This window comes from Panulirus ornatus, chromosome 63, assembly GCF_036320965.1.
Source record: "Panulirus ornatus isolate Po-2019 chromosome 63, ASM3632096v1, whole genome shotgun sequence".
NCBI lineage: Eukaryota > Metazoa > Arthropoda > Malacostraca > Decapoda > Palinuridae > Panulirus > Panulirus ornatus.
In genome coordinates, this window is record NC_092286.1 from 10,392,458 (window position 1) to 10,410,992 (window position 18,535).

An 18,535-nucleotide genomic window follows, 5' to 3' on the forward strand; every position below is an offset into this window, starting at 1 on the left:
GAAACAGACAAAAGAAATGGCTCAACCCACCCCCATACACATGTATATACATACACGTCCACACACGCAAATATACATACGTATACATCTCAATGTACACATATATATACATACACAGCCATATACATATATACACATGTACATAATTCATAATGTCTGCCTTTATTTATTCCCATCGCCACCTCGCCACACATGGAATAACATCCCCCTCCCCCCTAATGTGTGCAAGGTAGCGCTAGGAAAAGACAGCAAAGGCCCCATTCGTTCACACTCAGTCTCCAGATGTCACGTAATAATGCCCGAAACCACAGCTCCCTTTCCACATCCAGGCCCCACAGACTCTCCATGGTTTACCCCAGACACTTCACACGCCCTGATTCAATCCATTGACAGCACGTCGACCCCGGTATACCACATCGATCCAATTCACTCTATTCCTTGCCCGCCTTTCACCCTCCTGCATGTTCAGGCCCCGATCACTCAAAATCTTTTTCACTTCATCTTTCCACCTCCAATTTGGTCTTCCACTTCTCGTTCCCTCCACCTCCAACACATATATCCTCTAGGTCAATCTTTCCTCACTCATTCTCTCCATGTGCCCAAACCATTTCAAAACACCCTCTTCTGCTCTCTCAACCACGCTCTTTTTATTTCCACACATCTCTCTTACCCTTACATTACTTACTCGATCAAACCACCTCACACCACATATTGTCCTCAAACATCTCATTTCCAGCACATCCACCCTCCTGAGCACAACTCTATCCATAGCCCATGCCTCGCAACCATACAACATTGTTGGAACCACTATTCCTTCAAACATACCCATTTTTGCTTTCCGAGATAATGTTCTCGACTTCCACACATTCCATACATTCGCCATTTCCTGCATTAGTGAGCTAGTGTTAAAACAGGCAACTGAGCCTTAGAGGGGAAAAATATTCAATTGGTCCCACTCTCCATTCCTTCTTTTGGGAAAGCAAATCAGGATTGGAGAATTTCCAGCCTCCTGCTCCCACCCCCTTTTAGTTGCCTTCTACGTTAATCATGGAATAAATGGGCAGTATTCTTTCTCTCCTATCCCAAGAGATGATAACATACTACTATGAAGATATCAAAAGGTGTAAGGATACATAATCCTATGGAAGAGTGATATATAATTGCCATCACTCGAATTTTGAAGATGAAAGTAATCAGCAGGAGAAAGCAGTGTGCTTTAATCATAGACTAAACATATTTGCGTGTGTCTCTCTCTTTCTATAATTCACCTATCTGTTTTTGTCTTTCCCTTTCCCCTCTCTCTCTTTCCCTATGTCATTTTTCTGCTTAATCTCTTCTCCATTTCTCATTGTAAGTATCCAATTCAATGTCAGTTTTCTTTTTCTACCTTATCTCTCTAAGTTTTTCCACATTTTTATGCTTTGTCTCTCTGTTGATCATCTCCATATGTCCCCTATCTCTTAATGTACTTTGATTATTGTCTCTATGGATTATCAACAGTAATGAAGTGAAATTCCAACAAGAGTAGCATGACTTGGGGAAAAAAAAAACTCACACACACAATAAAAACTGGGTTATTGTGAGGCCTTTCATTAGATATCATCTGATACCACATAAACTTTCTGTAATTAGGCATCCCAAACGATTCTGGTCTCTATATAAAATGGAAGGCCAAGTTATGCTTGAGGGAGTCCAGAAAAGGGACACAAGGTTAACTAAAGGACTAAGACATGTGAAGAAAGATCAAGGCTAATACCAGAACTAAACAAAGGAGGCCTGATAGGAAAGATGTAAGTAACTCAAACTATTCCCTCTACAGGAGCAAGAGCTCTGTCGTGACTTGATCGGCATTTAAAGAAAATACACCCACAATCTGTTACCACTGATGTACAGAAGCTATTTGAGGGACAAAGGAATCCTATAAACAGAAACAACCAACTACAGGTTTGGGATAAGTGTTTCTACACAGGTATAGGAAAATATCACTTTACAGGTAAGATAATCATCAACAGGAATAAAGTGTGAATTGCTGTTGAAAATGCCAAGGCACTTGACTCACTCATGGAGGCACTAGATGAATATCCCCAGACAATAGATTATTATTAGCTGGGTAAAAAATATAACAAGTACTCACTTTCCTTCTGCAGGTAAGGTCATTACTGGCCAGAAGATCTGTTAACTCTATATACTCTCTCTTCCTCTCCATTCCTATTCTATCCTATAACCTCTCTGTGTCAAGAGGTTTTAGCATTGCAATTCAGTGTGACTTTATCTTGACCTTCCAGGAGCCTCTGAAATGGAGACAGAGAAAAAATAAAAAAATAAAGTGAAAAACTCCCTTAACAAAGACAATTTTCCTCAAAAATATGATGCTCAATCATAACCTCACCACTCTTGAGTTCAGTTAAGTATAAATGAAATGGAAAATGAAATGGAAGCCAAGTCAACAGGTAATGATCTCTATCCCATTTAATGAAGGCATATAATGAATTCTCTTTTTTTCTCTCCAGTGGTTAAGTTGTCGCCCTCTTTTACAGACTGTGGTTGGAAATACCTCTTTGATTATGTGCAAGTGACAGGTTTTAAGTACATGGCAGGAAATGGCTTTCTCCTGCCAGCCAAGTTTCCTCTGTGCTTTAAATATATTTTTTGAATACTCATTATCAGCAAGTTATCAATACTGCTATATACTAGTTGGCTCTGCTGTAAGTGCAGAACCAAGGAGTGAATTACAGCTACCATAATCATGTTACAAGTGTATTTACCAATCAGCAGTCCTTGTTACAGATGTATGATGACAATGCTGTTCATTTTACAAGTGTGTGGTAATACAGCACAGTGCTACAGGTGTCTGATAGTAATGCCACAAGACAAGAACAATTCTGTCACAGATTTATGAAATTAATCTAGGGGTAATCAACAACCACAGATTCATCAAATTAATCTGGGGTAATCAACTGCCAGATTCATCAAATCTGAAGGTGTTTAACAATGACAAATTCATCAAATTAATCTGGGGTAATCAACAGCCACAGATTCATCATATTAATCTGGGGGATAATCAAAGTATATGGTTTCTTAATCTTGTTAAATCTTATCAACACTTGCTGGCTGGAGTGTCACTTATATTTTCCTCATAGAACATGCTAAACTCCTCCTTTCATTCACATCTTTTATTGGGTCTTATCACCCACCCCCCCCATTTTTTTTTAACCTTTCTAGGTATTTTAGGTTTGAGATACCCATGTTCCCTATTCCACTGTAAGGTAAGGGCCTTTTCTCACACCTAAGACATCACTTCAACACTCCTAAGCCAGCATGGTAGTACTTCCCTGTGCGGCCAGGAGCTTAATAAGATCGAACCAGAAAAAGTTAACTCTGAAACACAGAAACAATGACCATGATATCAAATGAAGGAAGAGCAAGGAAACAGCATGTTTTTAATGCGGCAGAGGAGGGTTTTAGAAAATGAAAAATACACAAGTAAAACAGTTCTCTATCATGAAGGTCCATCATATTCTTCCACCTAATGATCATAAGAAATACCATATCTCTTCTATTCCCCAATTCAATTCCAGCGTGATACAATCCAACCTTTCCCTGAAATTAAACTGGTTAACTGATGTGAGCTGATACAGAGGTCTGAATTCATAATACAGGCACTGTAATCTCGGAAAGACAATATTGTGAGGAGATGAACAGGTCGGCCATCACACGAGATTGCAACGAGGATGGTTGGTTACCTGGGCTTCAAGGCCTTATCAACTACCACAGTTATGAAAGGCATCAACATCAGGAGATAAACCCAACAAATTATCTTGAACATCCTCTTCAGGTGAGTAAGATAACACTAAGACTATACACACCACATATAATTCTAAAAGACTACATATATATATTTATTTTTTATATTTATTATACTTTGTCGCTGTCTCCCGCGTTTGTGAGGTAGCGCAAGGAAACAGATGAAAGAAATGGCCCAACCTCCCCCCATACACATGTATATACATACGTCCACACACGCAAATATACATACCTACACAGCTTTCCATGGTTTACCCCAGACGCTTCACATGCCTTGATTTAATCCACTGACAGCACGTCAACCCCGGTATACCACATCGCTCCAATTCACTCTATTCCTTGCCCTCCTTTCACCCTCCTGCATGTTCAGGCCCCGATCACACAAAATCTTTTTCACTCCATCTTTCCACCTCCAATTTGGTCTCCCTCTTCTCCTCGTTCCCTCCACCTCCGACACATATATCCTCTTGGTCAGTCTTTCCTCACTCATTCTCTCCATGTGCCCAAACCACTTCAAAACACCCTCTTCTGCTCTCTCAACAACGCTCTTTTTATTTCCACACATCTCTCTTACCCTTACATTACTCACTCGATCAAACCACCTCACACCACACATTGTCCTCAAACATCTCATTTCCAGCACATCCATCCTCCTGCGCACAACTCTATCCATAGCCCACGCCTCACAACCATACAACATTGTTGGAACCACTATTCCTTCAAACATACCCATTTTTGCTTTCCGAGATAATGTTCTCGACTTCCACACATTTTTCAAGGCCCCCAGAATTTTCGCCCCCTCCCCCACCCTATGATCCACTTCCGCTTCCATGGTTCCATCCGCTGCCAGATCCACTCCCAGATATCTAAAACACTTCACTTCCTCCAGTTTTTCTCCATTCAAACTCACCTCCCAATTGACTTGACCCTCAACCCTACTGTACCTAATGACCTTGCTCTTATTCACATTTACTCTTAACTTTCTTCTTCCACACACTTTACCAAACTCAGTCACCAGCTTCTGCAGTTTCCCACATGAATCAGCCACCAGCGCTGTATCATATATATATATATATATATATATATATATATATATATATATATATATATATATATATATACAGTTACAGGAGACACTAAAGCAGCTACACTGTCGTCAATACTGCAAGATATAAGACACAATCCTCACTGTACTGCAGGTGTCACAGTGTCAGGGTAAAGAGATAAAGGTGTTTAATGAAAAGCCAATGTAATAGCATTACTGGCCCCTCTTTCCTCCTCCAGGATACCTCCCTCCCTGGATGATCCTAACTTCCCCGACATCTTCCTGATGGTGTTCCTCTTACTTTGCCCTAATCCTCTCAATAGTTGCAATATCTCTTCCTGCAGCTCCCTAAACAAAAGGTCTTCTTTTTTCCCCTCCCTTGACACACCACAATCTTGGGGATGGGAGGAGGAGGGGGGAGGGGGGGTTACAGATAGCAGTAGCAGCAATGCTGTAGCCTACATATACAGTAGTAAACTCAAAGAAACTACGCTGCTGAATGCCAGAGCAATGAACTCTTTCTTTTTTCTTTATTTTTGCAGCCATAACAATAAACCAATCGTTAAAACGAATATTTTCAGGTTTGCTGCAACACGAAAAAGGTTCAGCTAAATCAAGTGTGTAAGAATTCAAAACATCTGTGCACTTATAGGGTCAAAAATACCTATATTACTGATACTTGAGAGAGAGAGAGAGAGAGAGAGAGAGAGAGAGAGAGAGAGAGAGAGAGAGAGAGAGAGAGATAATAAAGCTGTAACAGGATACATTAGCTATAACCCTCCGGTGATCACGGCTGCAGCATCTTACGGTCAACAACTCGGCATTAGAGAGAGAGAGAGAGAGAGAGAGAGAGAGAGAGAGAGAGAGAGAGAGAGAGAGAGAGAGAGAGAGAGAGAGAGAGAGGAGGCTAGCAATCGAGCCTGGAGGGAGCAAACACTCCCCAAGGAAGTAAATGGGGGGGGGGGGTAGTGCACCTGTGAATGTCTGTTTGTGTGCGTATGTGGTTGTTTACACTTACTGTGTGGGAGAGAGGACACTACTACTTATTGTGTAGGGGAAGTAATATCATTAATTATTGTATAGGAGTAGTAATACTGGTTGTCACCTATTGTGAAGGGGTGGAAATTGTACAGGAGTGGTAATACTGGTTGTCACCTATTGTGAAGGGGTGGAAATATTTGCCCCTCCTAGGCAGCTGGATGTACTGTATCTTTATGGAGTGGTGCCGTCTTTGTATGTTAGGGAAAGTCGCGTTTTCTCTAGTAGGAGGGATGGGTGGACACACTCTCCTGTTTATGATGAGGCTCTCTCTCTCTCTCTCTCTCTCTCTCTCTCTCTCTCTCTCTCTCTCTCTCTCTCTCTCTCTCTCACACACACAACACACACACACAAATCTATTTTTATCAGAAGGGGATCTAAACGTATCAACTCTCCCCTACGATAATGTATGTGATAGGGAGAAATCCCTCTCGTTATCGTAAAAGGTTATACATGGGACGTCTCCCTCGCTGTGTGTACTGTGAAAGGGCCGTATTTTCCACCCAGGGTATGAAGGGGGGTGTATTAATGTTCTCTTTTTGTTAATCTTCTCTCTCCTTCTCCCCTCTTTCTCCTGTCTCTTTTCACTCATCTGTTTCACTGTGTGTGATCATTTGGTAGAACCCGAGAAAAGAATAAAAATTGTGGCTACGCTTCTATCAGTTTAAGAGCACTACTGCAATGCAGCTTCTTTCACTTTACGGGCACCAATGAAATGCAATCAAATTATTCTCTTAAATCTCTACGTCCATCTACAACCACTACCGCCTCTTTTCCCATTATTCCTATTGAGAAAAATGAAAAAAAAAAACTAGGAATTATATACATTATTACTTTTCGTGTAATAAAATACGTAAAAGGCAAAAAATAAGCAAAAAGAAAAAAAAATATCACGGGCATATGAACACCCAGTCCATTATTGGCCAGTTGGTTCAATATATATGATGCGGGTGTTGTACATTTACGGGTCAGCGTCGATTGGAATAATCTCTGATCTGATATTGCAATATATATGCACCTGGTTACGCATATGTATGCAGCTGCGCTTGTATATTTGGAGGTATACATGCATGAATGTGTATATCTATATTATTTTTCTAGACCTTAATTGCTTTTCCAGCCATAACCAGACAACGCCAGAAACAAACATACAATGGCCTCATTTGCACGCATCCGTTCTCTAGCTTTCATGTATAATATACTATTTTCCGGTTTACCTTAACCGTTTTACATGCCTTGTTTTAACAACCGCCCCCCGTATACCACATCGGTCTAATTCATTCTATGCCATGCACATCTCTCACCCTCATGAATATTCAAGTTTCAACACGCCACAGTCTGCAAAATAAGTATATATATATATATATATATATATATATATATATATATATATATATATATATATATATATAGTCAGTGAAAGATAATTTCATAGAAAGACTATTGCATACTCGACTCTCTTACCACCAAGTTATCAGATTTTTTTTTTTTCCATCCTTAATCAATATGGGATCAAAAAGATAATCCAATTTCCCACAAAGTTCAGGTCTTTCTCGTCTTAGTGGCCCTAAATACTTCTCATTAACCTAATCCTTTCACCTCCCCGATTCTTTTTTTTTTGTTTCTATTTGATCTATGACATTCACAATTGGAATTACCTGGGAATAACTCTTCATGATGTACAATAGAATCCAGGGAGAATTATCTTCACAGTTTCTTTAAGATTGAAAACCCACTTCACATCAAGTATATCTATTCCTGGCACTACCTTGCTCACGTGGGACACAGAAAACACGAATATAATGAAAAGGTTCACAATTCAGCGCGTGATCAAGTGTATTCCTGAGTCCACGAGGAAAATGAAACACGATAAGTTCCCAAGTGCTTTTTCGTGTACTAATCACATCATCACACGGCGTCCTAGCTACGTCTCTTCGTTGTATATCAACTGATTTATATTTCTTTCTTGTATCTCCCTTGATATGATTATTACACGAAAGTGCACTTGGGAACTTATCGTGTTTCATTTCCCCGTGGACTCATAGGAATAGACATATATATATATATATATATATATATATATATATATATATATATATAATTTCAATAGTTTATTCTAATTACATATAAAGCACACACTCTTCTCTCATATTTATAGCGTAACAGCCACGTATTTTAGTGATAATCCTATTTTTTTTTTTCAAATGGATGTGACACTTTAATCTTAAATTCTTTTAGCACGAGGGTACGATCCTTAAGTATGATGACCTAAGGATAAGCTCAAAGGTCACGACATCCTACGCAAAGTCGTACTCAGGTCGTTAACATTGCAGTCACCGAATCCAATTTGCCTACATTAATCTCTTTCTCATAGAAATGAAAATTACCTCTTCTGTTAATGCTATTATCTTTTCACGTAATTGTCTCCACTAACCCACTATCAGTATCACCCGTCCGTTTAAAAAATTGTGATGTGTTAAATCTCCATTACAGTTATTACTTGTGCACAAAAAAAAAAAAAATCACGATCTAAATTTTCGACAGATCGGTACGATATGTTCAGTGATTGCCTAATCATCCGTAAAACCCTGCCAGACGTATGATATTAGATCATGGTTTATATATATATATATATATATATATATATATATATATATATATATATATATATATATATATATTTGTGATATTCTTGAAGGAGATAACGTTATGTCGTTAAATTTGAAATATAGCAGGTTAGGTTCATCTAGATATAATAACGATGGAATATCCAAAAATAGAAAAAAAAAAAAACCATCACAAAAAACCTCATGATCATACCTGGCAACTTCTTGATGTAGTTATCCACCTCCTCAACAGGTGGCGCCCATGTTCTCGTCTAGGCGTCGGCTGTTTATTACACGACTCTGCACACGACCCAAAGCGAGAAGTACAAACAGTGTTGGCTGAAGTTGGCTGACATCCTTCCTTCATCTCCAGTCGCCTTCCCCTGAAACAATAATATGATTACTAACCATTGAACTTTATGAATGGAATATATGATATCAAACTATATAAATCATAGTTCTATCGTCATCAGTCAAACTATATAAATCATAGTTCTATCATCAATCAAACTATATAAATCATAGTTCTGTCGTCATCAATCAAACTATATAAATCATAGTTCTATCGTCATGAATCTGTGTCATGTGCGTAATGTTTGCTAATACTTATGCACGTCTCTAGAAATACATTAGTCAAGAAGAAAATAAAGAAAATGAACCTTTACACAATATGAAAATGTATTCATGCTAACAACTGATTTCCATTAAGTCCGACATATTTCCCGTATCTATCTCCAGACAATGGTGAAATCAACTAGAAGAATGTTTCACCTCTCTCTTTTTTTTTTTTGGAATCCCAAGCACAGGTTATATTAGTGAAATAATAAACTTGGAAATTAGAATAAAATAAAAAGAAAAAAAGGAGTATGGAGTGAAGAGTCCAGCGTTGGTTAGCAAACACAACAGTTGCCCCCTTTCACCACCCTTGTATTTAGCCTGCTCAACAAAGTACTAATTATAATATCATGGGAGTATTTCGCGTATTATTCATTCATTTACTTTTAAATACAATTTCCTATCTTTCTCATGTCACCACTCGAAAATTCACTGATTAATTGTTAAGAATATTATTAATTCCTTGTATTGATGTCTATCTACCTACTATCTATCTCTCTATCTACCTTTATCTTAATGATACTTGCAGTTGATAGTCCTCTAACCCAACTAACCAACCTACCACCTAATCATCATCCTTTTAATTATGTCCTTGAGTGGGTGGATGATGATAATCACACCACCCGTTTTCTTTTCAGCAACACTCCACTTTCCTATACCCACAAGTCTATTTCGCTTGTAACTGTTCCGTTGTCTCTAGACAGTTAACATTTAACCCTAAATGAGGTAAATTCTATCACTGCCGACCATAAACTTTAAAACAGAGAGAATGTGCAACAATTTTTCCTCTCTGTCGATGTCTTAACCTGACCTCTCTTTCTCTGTGGCTGCCTCCTCTTATGTAATGGGTGATGGTGATCCTTGGCTTCCATCAAAAGGCTTGTCCCACGCCCTGACATGACTAGTGCTTCCTCCTCAGAACTCGTACGTCTTCACCGGGTCTTATTATTCCCCCCCTCCCACCTTCGATATACCTGCCTCCTGCCTGATTGGTTGGTTCAGGGATATGTAGCAATTCCTTAAAGTTGTTCTCTCTCAACCTCATCATCACTTGTTAGACCTACTACTACGAGTAAGCGTAGGTTAGGGTTTACTTACCGCCTATGGAGTGGGGGTTATCGAAACCTCTTCATTTTGCCTTGAATGCACAGTAATTCGTCGTTAAGTGTGGACATCACTGTCACCTGTGTCTGTCTGCCTCAAGAGCCCAGCGTTTGTATTACAAATTAGCGGCTGACTTGCTTCAGTTATTCGACCCACAAGTTGTCATTAATGTGTATGACGTGTTTTCCCTTTGGCTCTACTTTTCTATTCAAGTCGATTTTGACACTCAGGAGTCAATTTAATCTTCTTTAAATCAGAGACTTCTAAAACTATCAATAATCCAGGGTGTCGGCGGGAATGTATCATTCCTTCACCTTCCGTCTGGGGGTAAACAATCATGGCTGCCAACCCTGACTACTATCGTTAGAGACTTGTTGCCTCTCATGGTCTAATAACAGAGTTACCTAAGGCGTCCAAGTGAATAAATTCATTTTTGAGTGTTCCTTGTGGACCTAATTTACCATTGTTATTAAGAATACCAACGTTAACTTAGTAGGTATAAAACGTTTGAAATTGACAGCGAAAGAGCGCAGAGTTTGTACCTCGCGAGGGGCATATGTCCACACCACCAAATTCCCTGCACTTCACAAGTGAAATATAGGATATGTATTACCTTATATCAATCAAATACATGGTAAGACTAGAAATAACACCACTGATAATGATGATAGAGGTTTGTGCAAACAAGTTTAGTGGATGTTAATAATGCTATTGTCCGAATTCGGATATTTTGAGTAGGTTTACTGGGGGAGGGAATCGCTTCTCTTTTTACACATTATTTCAGTTGGAAAATTCTATTACGTTTGTAATAATCAATACATCTTATGCATATCTTATGAAATACCCTCTCTAATATGGCATTAAAATCGGGATTTTACACTCCATGACGGAATTTGAGTTTCCCCCAAAGCATTTTGTTGACAGCCTTCTTCCTGCGTTGACAACGCATTTATTCATATTTTCAAACCTATATCATTTCTTAGGGAGCACTGCTGTTGCCAATATTTGAGGGCAGATAGACGAACATAGATACAGAGAGAGAGAGAGAGAGAGAGAGAGAGAGAGAGAGAGAGAGAGAGAGAGAGAGAGAGAGAGACCTGATCAGGAGACTGACACTAACTCCAGGTCCAGCCCGACAGCTGAACGAGCCACCACCATCGTCGTAGCCAGCCATTAAGCCGTCCATCCACTCACCTATAATACGTCTTCAACCAACCAATCACAACCCTCAGCACAGCGCCATCGACGTCACTGCGGAATTTCATCCAATCATCATCACTTTTTTGTGACGAGTCGGTCACACACCCCCGGGATGGGGGGGGGGGTTGTGTAGTAGGGGGGGGATGCCCATAATAGGGGGCAGAGAAAAGGAAAAGGAAGAAATAACGGACGATGAAGATTAATATATGAACGGGAAATAGTAATGGAAAATGAAAACAACTAAATAGTGTGAGTAAGCGTCATCTAAGAGATAACATCTTTTTCGCGCACGCCACGAAGATGCCAGCACTAAGGACGACCAGACCTCATTAACATCAGTGTCCTAACGACTTTAAAAGCATTTTTCTTTTTTTTTTCTATCACAACACTTTGGAAAGATGGGAAGGCAGCCTTATGAAACACGACTTTACCCCCTGAAGATAAAACGATTTTTTTTTTATCCCACACTAAGATTAAAAAAAAAAAACCCATCATGGGTCATCATCCACTTTGGTTACCGTCTACGTCAATGTACTTGCATTTCGATGTCATGGGTCGTTACTCCAGCGGCGAATACGTTACGACATTTGGTAAGACTGTCAGAAATGGGTGTTTCACCAGAACCATAAGTCATAAGGCATATTAGTTTGAGGTACGAAAAAGCTTGACAAGAGTCCAAGAGAAATTAGGTGATTCTGATAATCTGATTGTCATTATATTGCACCAGTTAGAAGCTGCACACACACACACACACACACACACACGCACATACACACACACACACACACGCACATACACATATACATGTGATACTACCGGACTCCGCCTACTGGCTAAGCAGTATCACAGGGAGTATACGGTCTTGTCAGAGAACATTCCACTCCAAAGCAGACTACATTCCTCTGCTACTGAAAATAGTGCAGCCGGAGCCTATATAGAAAGGTCCTGGGGTGATATTAACCTAGCACCCCCCCTCATGAAAACTGTTCCTGGGGTAGTTACAACTCGTTAGTCTAGAGGTAGTAACAACCCATAACACGCTAGAGGTATTAACACGCTCAGAAGTATGATTGGACCGATCAAATAGCTATGAAAACACAATGTGCAACTGGTTAAGTGGTATGATGAGATATAACAAAAAGTAGATGAACAAATGACCCACGAAAAGGTCGCAGTTATGTCACTAATCACCCTAGAATCATTACTAATCATATAAATTAGGTAATATACAGTAACAGAATAACAGGAATTCCTAAACAGTATATACCAACTTATCCTTATGATGACCCCTGGCTGCCACACATACACACAAGACTGACACGAATATATATATATATATATATATATATATATATATATATATATATATATATATATATATATATATATATATATATATATATGGTAACCTAACCCTATATACGACACATTGCCCCCATTCCTCCTCCTCCTTTCCCCCCCAACACAGGAACGTATCTCTCGCCAGATGACGTCATATAGGCTGCAGCTAATTGCATTTCCTAGGATGATCAGGAGGCCCTTTCAGCGGCACAAGAACCTTTAGCCATGACCACTTGCATCCTGGAAATCTAATTAGCGGCGGTGCTCAATGTGCTAATCTGGAGGATTGAAACTGGTTGTCCCCCTCCGTGTGTACCAACGAAGGTAAACCCCTCACCTCCTCCTCCTCCTCCTCCTCCTTCTATTTCCCAGGCACAGATGAGTTTACCCCGTGGATGCGTAAATCCCTCGGGTGTAAATGAATTTACGTTGTCTACACGTAAATACCAACTTTCACCCGAGTGTAAACACGTAAATAACAACTTTCACTCGAGTGTAAATGAGTTTACGTTGTCTACACGTACATAACAACTTTCACCCCGAGTGTAAATGAATTTACGTTGTCTACACGTAAATAACAACTTTCACCCGAGTGTAAATGATTTTGTCATGGGTGAAGGTCAAAGGTGTTGTGATGTGACCCCAGGTAAAGGGGGTAGGTAGGTATGGCTCGTTGTCTACGGATGTATAAATGCCTCTAATTTCCCATTTTCTTACTCCACCACTCGTCACTTCCTCTCCTTCTTCCTCCCCGTCTACCACACATGGCTCTCTCTCTCTCTCTCTCTCTCTCTCTGGCCGCCTCTCATGCCGAGTACAACGAAGACACAGTAGGTCAGATGTCGCTTGGCTTTGTAACATGTTTACGTCTGGTAATGATGGAGTCCCCCCTTCCCTACCCCAACAACAACAGCGGTTGTGAGGAGGTGGGTCACACACACACACACACACACACACACACACACCCATCCCTCCTCCGAGCCTACTCCTTCCTTCCTCCCTTCCTATCTGTACATCACTGTAGCTCACCAGACGATTAGTATTCACAATGATATTCCGAGTCAGAATATTCACTCGATCTTCAGAAGATTCACTCACTCTTCCCGGGGAAAAAAAAAATGTAAATAAAGTATGCCTCGTTATAATTCACGATGAATAAATCTTGATATTAAAAGATGCCGACATATTCAACTTGTCCTCTGTTTGTAAATTAGGAAACAGAATGATCGTATGAAATGAGCTCAGTTCGCTAGAGATTCGAACAAGGGCGTTCGAACAGCTTCGAAGTATTCGAGCGGCCTGGCAGGGAAGACAGTCACCTGGCTGCCAGACGGACGATTAACTGGTGTCGTACACCCCATCGGGTTCTAAGTAGCGGTTCGGACACAGTAGACAACATTAATGCAAGCATGTTTCACATACAGATCTAAGTTACTCGGGGGAATTCAGGTGAGGTTTTCACAGGTTCTATCCATTTCTACTATCAATAGATAGCCCCCCCCCCCCCCCTGATCTTCATAGCCCTTCCCAACTACCACAAGTCTTCGCTGGCGACGAACTGAGGAGGAATTCATGTGAAACCTACCTCAGCAAACCAACTGAGGCGATGGGAACCAGACCTAACTTCCCCTTAAACCTAACTTCCCCTTACCTAACAGCCAGTTATTATGGGTGATACACATACCACCGTTACCATCGTCAGCTGCGTCCCTCCCGTCGTTGAGATCCCGAGGGCAATGACTGCGACGGTCGGGTTTGGTCGTATGTACCGGCACGGGCAGCTGGTGGGACTGAAGCAGGCTCATTTGAAACCACTGATCCGGGTAGCTTCGGTCTGCTCGACCAACTCAGACGCGAGCGGTTGGGGTTGTGGACTGCAATGGTTTGAACCTTTAGAACCGAGTAGCTTCGGAGTGCTCGAACACCCTGGCGACGAAGACAATTACTTAGGATATCACTTAACATAGTACGAGGGCAATTCTCCTGGTAAGCCCTTCCTTTTCTCCTGGCACTCAAGAGCAAAAAGCCATTTTTTGCACAAGAAACTAAGCCTTTTGAGGCCCATTTTGGTACCTTAATGTGAGCTGTAATATTCCTTATAAGCCATCTATTATCATGATGATTATTATATATCTCCATGCGCGTGAATGAGCCCTTTTGAAAATTTGCCCCGTGAGTAAAAATCTCTTAAAAGATGCCCTACAGTTACTTGACTGCCAGCAGATGAACCTGAACGAAGCGGTTCGGCCCATATGACTCGATATGATATCAGTCATTTCAGTGAAATATATATATATATATATATATATATATATATATATATATATATATATATATATATATATATATATATAAAACATAAGTATGTGTTTCTATGTCACCAATCACCTTATTTTGCCCAGCAGTATCCATTCACGTCTTGTTCCTCTCACACACTCTCCCATCTCTTCCTCCGGCTGAATTCACAGCCTAGGTACGCATTACCTAACGTTGTTCTTACCTTCGCTGCCAACGTTCCGTTCCCTTACCACCTACACATGCGGATGTGGTTACGACTGCGCGAGCAACAATACAGAGGAGGTATCTTGTGAGGGCAAGACCCAGTGTCGTGGCTACAACATCTGAAGGGATGGGCTCAAGTCTGCGACACACTACGAAGGGAGTGTTCTTCCAGGACCTTCACATGATTTCTAAACACTCGCGTCTACTTCAGTTTCGGAGGGGTTATGTTGCCTATCCCCCAAGAGCTCTCTCTCTCTCTCTCTCTCTCTCTCTCTCTCTCTCTCTCTCTCTCTCTCTCTCTCTCTCTCTCTTGTCTATTATCCTTCAACAACGTATGGAGGGAACCCAAAGTCCTCTTTTCGAGCAACTTTTGGGACGGTGAGTTTCCCGCCTATCCCACGAGGGCTGATGTGTCTCGTACACCCATCCTCCCACCTCCCATGTCTCGCAAAGTTGCCTTCTTACCTCGTAACAGCGTTGACTGGAGTCGCTTCTCCGCCCCTCCTCTCTTTTTTTTTTGTCCCTTTTTTTTTTTTACGACCTTTGACGCGGAGTTCTCTTCCTCAACTCTTGTCAAAGCTGGTGACTGACAATTCAATTTCCCTTCTGAGGCGCATTGGTTTACTGGATTTAAGACCCCGGTGGAAGAAATGAATTAGGTGTCAGGCCTCGTGAGACGTAGCAGGGGCAGGTGTTCGTCGGGCCTCCGCATCCCCCAAGAACGACAAAACAGTGTCGCAAGCGGCAGCGGCAGTGGCAGCAGCAGCGGCAGTGGCGGTGGCGGGGTGAATGAATGAAAAAGGAAGGGACTTCCACCCTGGGAAATGTCTCGCGACTGTCTTATCACTACCTTATCAGTAGCTCGTGTTACGCTGTCCACTCCAGAATTTTGCCGACTGGGATGTTTTTTCTTCTGAGGTTTCGTTGTTTACGTTCCCATGTAAGAAATTACGATGAAAATTGGGAACGTTAGGGAAGGGCTCATATCAGACCAAGGTATGCGCGAATACGTGGGTGAGTCTTTGACAACAACCACAATATCTATGTAGAAATAACAAGAGTATCTTTAACCCCGGCCACAATATCTATATAGCTATACCTCGTGAACCTTTATAACAGTCAACCACAACATGTATATAGAAATATCTGGACGGATCTTTAATAATAGCCACAATACGTAGACATAACTGGTGAATCTTTAATATCAACCACAGAATTTATATGGAAATATCTGGGCGAATCTTCCATAAAAACTACGCCATCTATACAAAAAAATCTTCAAGCAAGTGTCAGAATATTGATCTCTTGATCACGATATTCTATTGTGAAATGTCAAGTGACAATCTATATATAAGCAATCCTGTCATCTTAATTTCCAGTGATATCTGTACTTTGCTTATGACCTATTAATTTCTCACACACATCCATGTAACCATAACTTCTTCATTCGTCGTCAGGGGCAAATAGCGACTACCATGAATGACTTTAGTTTCCCCATCGAGTTTCAGGTAAAGAAAAAAAAGATATATTGTATGAGGAGTTGGTTACCACTGTGATATTGTATGAGGGGTTACCACTGTGATATTGTATGAGGGGTTACCACTGTGATATTGTATGAGGGGTTACCACTGTGATATTGTATGAGGGGTTACCACTGTGATATTGTATGAGGGGTTACCACTGTGATATTGTATGAGGGGTTACCACTGTGATATTGTATGAGGGGTTACCACTGTGATATTGTATGAGGGGTTACCACTGTGATATTGTATGAGGGGTTACCACTGTGATATTGTATGAGGGGTTACCACTGTGATATTGATCTCTGAAATGGATCAGATCTGACGTGTCAGATCCAGGAATCAGGTGACCCCCCTCATCCTGGTTAGGAGGAGGAGGAGGTGGTAGAGGAGGAGGTGGTTGAGGAGGAGGAGGACGAGGAGGAGGAGGAGGTAGAGGAGGAGGTGGTAAAGGAGGAGGAGGAGGTAGTACTGTCTGGATCCTGAAGGTGATGTGAGATGAGCCAGTCCTCCGGTGTCTCCTCGAGCGCGATCAAGGATGATCTTATCACACGAGCGAGTGACTGGCTGGGGGTCGAGTCCCTCCTCCCAGACCAGATGGTGCCACCAGGAGGGACGACGGGTCCCCAGACCTGACCAGGAGGGGGGACGGGCCCTTAGACCTGACCAGGAGGGACGACGGGTCCCCAGACCTGACCAGGAGGGGGGACGGGTCCTCAGACCTGACCAGGAGGGGGGACGGGTCCCCAGACCTGACCAGGAGGGGGGACGGGTCCTCAGACCTGACCAGGAGGGACGACGGGTCCCCAGACCTGACCAGGAGGGGGGACGGGTCCTCAGACCTGACCAGGAGGGGGGACGGGTCCTCAAACCTGACCAGGAGGGGGGACGGGTCCTCAGACCTGACCAGGAGGGGGGACGGGCCCTCAGACCTTGTTCCCTCAAGACCTTTTATCTTTTATCTTAATTATTTAGTTATCATTTTATCAGTTACCCTTGCTTCTACCGTGTCCTTCGGCTCTGATTTATATCTTATTTCCTATATGTTGTCAGTAACATTATCATCATGATTATCATCATTATCAATATTATCATTATATATTATTTTGTATTATTTTACGTATATTCTATATTATTTTACGTATATTTTGTATTATTTTACGTATATTATATTTCTTCTTGTTCCCTTCTTTTCATTTCTTTTTCTATCTTTCGTATGTTTGAAACGTTCTCTCTCTCTCTCTCTCTCTCTCTCTCTCTCTCTCTCTCTCTCTCTCTCTCTCTCTCTCTCTCTTCCAGACGTGAAGAATCCTCCTTTCCAGAGTGTGTCTGGACTAACTAAGCCAATTCCACAAGTGCATGACGGTCACATGATCTTCCTAATATCCTTCAGCCATGTGTAAAAAAAACTCTGTCGCGTCTCTGAGGACCGATTTACAGGCAGAGTTCCCGTGTCTTACAAGACCAATTTACGAGAGGAGTTCTCCCGTATTACGAGACCAATTTACAATCAATGTTCCGATGAATGACAAGACCAATTTACAAGTAAAGTTCTCGTGTATTACAAGATCAATTTACAATCAATGTTCCAATGAATAACAAGGCCAATTTACAAGTAAAGTTCTCGTGTATTACAAGACCAATTTACAAGTAAAGTTCTCGTGTATTACAAGATCAATTTACAATCAATGTTCCAATGAATAACAAGGCCAATTTACAAGCAAAGTTCTCCTGTATTACGAGACCAATTTACAAAGTTC

The 18,535-nt window shown here is 41.2% G+C and overlaps 1 long non-coding RNA gene across 1 annotated transcript; it reads right to left on the reverse strand.

The window, feature by feature from the left end:
* Positions 1-4: 4 nt before the first annotated feature.
* LOC139745884 (uncharacterized) lies at positions 5-10,344 on the reverse strand. Its single transcript, XR_011712015.1, has 3 exons — positions 10,207-10,344; positions 8,708-8,876; positions 5-2,291 (listed from the first exon to the last, which is right to left on the reverse strand). It is a non-coding gene; the product is annotated as an uncharacterized lncRNA (long non-coding RNA).
* Between the last annotated feature and the right edge of the window lie 8,191 nt (positions 10,345-18,535).